Consider the following 2,789-nt stretch of genomic DNA (forward strand, 5'->3'; position numbering starts at 1 on the left):
CAAAATTTAATTTTCACCAGGCCAGTTGTTACTCTAAGGGAGCCAAAAGTAATACAACATTCTAGCACATGTTGCCAAATAAGAGAACAGAAACAGTAACTCAGAAGAAATTGGTTTTGTTTTTTGTTTTGTTTTTCTTTTTTTGGTCTGAGACAGGGTCTCCCTGTAGCCCTACCTGGCCTGGATTCTCTATGGAGACCAGGCTGGCCTCGAACTCACAGAGAGATTTTTTGCATCTTAAGATTTGGAAAACATATCTTTTTGCTATTTATCTACCCAGTTATATAAGAGAGATCAAGTATTAACTTTGCTCTTCTGGAATGGAGATTGGAGCAAGTTGTTTTTTTTTTTTTTTGTCAGAGAAAACCCTCTCAGAGAACCCAGGCTCAGAGAGATAACAGTAAAACGTTGCCTATGCTTCCAGGACTCAGGGGCAAAGAAACAGAATGCTCCATGGAGCCCAAGATGAGTGTTAAAGATTGCAGTTCCAGGCTGGAGATGTGACTCATCAGGGAGTATTTGCCTAGCATGAAAGAAGCCCTGGGTTTGGTCCCTAGCACTGTATAAAACTGGAGCATGGTGTTGCATGTCTGTAATTTCAGCACTCAGGAGGCAGAGACAGTAGGATCAGAAGTTCAAGGTCATCCTTAGTCAGTTCAAAACTAGCCTGGGCTCATGAAACTGTCACAAAAAAGAAAAGAACTGCAGTTCCTTTGAGTTGGATGTGGTGCCATAGGCCTGTAACCCCAGCACTTAAGAGGCTGAGGAACATCATGAGTTCTAAGCCAGCATGAGCTACACAGTGAAGCCATTTCAAAGAGCCAGCCCCCTCCCAAAAAAGAACGATAATTCCTTAAAATTCTTTTTAAAAATTTGTTATTTAATGTGTACGAGTGTTTTGTCTGCATGCATGCAATGTCCAGAGGCCAGAAAAGGGTGTCAGATTCCCTGGAACTGGAGTTACAGATGGTTGTTAGCCGCTATGTGGGTGCTGGGAAAAAAACCTGGGTCCTCTGCAAGAGCAGCCAGTGGTTTTAACCACTGAGCCATCTCTCCAGCTTCTAGCTCCTGTAGTTCCTTATTCATCAGACTGCTGCCAATGATGGGAAGCGGGTGGGGGTAAAACTGTCTAAGCAGAGAAAGGGGAAACATCGTGTTAAAACAGGTAGGAACTGGGTACCTTGCTTGTTACCTTAGATTTTCTCTAACATTGTGACATTTGGTCATATGTCCCATGCATTCTAAGGGTAGCTCTGATCTTGACAAGAATGTATGGATGGATATTCTGGGCCAGTTCTTCCTGAGGGTAAAAAAGTGAATGGTATACAAGTATTAGACTCTCCATGTGTGAGAATTAGATGGATGGGGATAGTGATGTCTTGGTCAGTCTGCACTGCTGTAACATTCCAATAAGTGGATGGCTTATACACAAGAGAAATGTATTGCTCCCAGTTCTTGGACTTGGATGTCCAAGATCAAGGCACCGGCAGATCTGGTACCTGATGAAGGTTCACCACAGCATGTGTACACACACACACACACACACACACACACCCCTCACAGTATAGGTACAGAAGTCAGAGGACAACTTATGGGAATTAGTTCTCTTTCCACCACATGGGGTTCTAGGGATTGAACTCAGGTTGTCAGGCTTGGCAGCAAATGCTTTTACCCGCTGAACCACCTCACCGGTCCTCCTTTTCTTGTTAACACACAGGGCATTGCTATGTTCTCACATAGTGGGAGAGGTTAGCTAGCTCTCTGGGGTCTTTTATAATCCCACTCACGAGGGCTCTATCCTCATGACCTAATCCCTAATCATCTCTCAAAGATCCTGGACTCAGTATCATCATCCAAGAGAGGAGGTTTCAAGGTTTGATTTAGGAGGACATGGACACTGAGGCCATGGCAGTGTGATAGTAAGGTTCACTTTTGAACTAAGACTGCAATTTTCTAGGAATTTCACAAGAACCCCCATTTACAGTAAAAGATGTATGTTGACATCTTTGAGCAAACTCTGTGACCCATGGGTTTACCTATCAGATTGCAAGCCTATCCAAGGCACCTCTGGAGCCACCCTATAATGTCATTTAATGTAAGATGGAAGACAAAGGGGTGGGGGGGGGTAAAGGAGCAGAGGGTCCCTTAGAAACTCTTTGAATGATGTAGGCCAGCAAGATGGCTCAGTGAGGAAAGGCACTTGCCATCAAGCTGGAACCCATATGGCAGAAGAAGAGAACCAATTCCAAGTTGTGCAAGTTGTCTCCTGACCTTCATGCCTGCCTCCCCTGCCTGAGTGTTGGGATTACGGACGGACATGGGCTACCATGGTTCAGTTTTATGTAATGATGGGGCTTGAATCAAGGGCTTTGTGCTAGGCAAACATTCTACCAACCGAACTATATACCCAGCCTACTAAAAATCTCTTCTTAATGAATGCCAACTCTGGTGCATACTGTTCATCCTGAATTATTTTATGTATTGAAGTCAAGAATCCTGGCTTCAGGGGCTGGAGAGATGGCTCAGTGGTTAAGAGCACTGGCTGCTTTTGCAGAGGACCTGGGTTCAGTTCCCAGCACCCACATAGCAGCTAACAGTAACTCCAGTTTCAGGGGATCTGATGCCCCCTTCTGGCCTCAGCAGGCATTCATTGAATGACATAAGTACACTTATATACATTCAGGCAAAACACTCATACACATAAAAATAAAAATAATTTAAAAAACATGTCTTGGCTGGGCATGGTGGCGCACACGTTTAATCCCAGCACTTGGGAGGCAGAGGCAGGC

The sequence above is a fragment of the Nannospalax galili genome, unplaced genomic scaffold (assembly GCF_000622305.1).
Source record: "Nannospalax galili isolate Female #2095 unplaced genomic scaffold, S.galili_v1.0 scaffold610, whole genome shotgun sequence".
Classification (NCBI taxonomy): Eukaryota; Metazoa; Chordata; class Mammalia; order Rodentia; family Spalacidae; genus Nannospalax; species Nannospalax galili.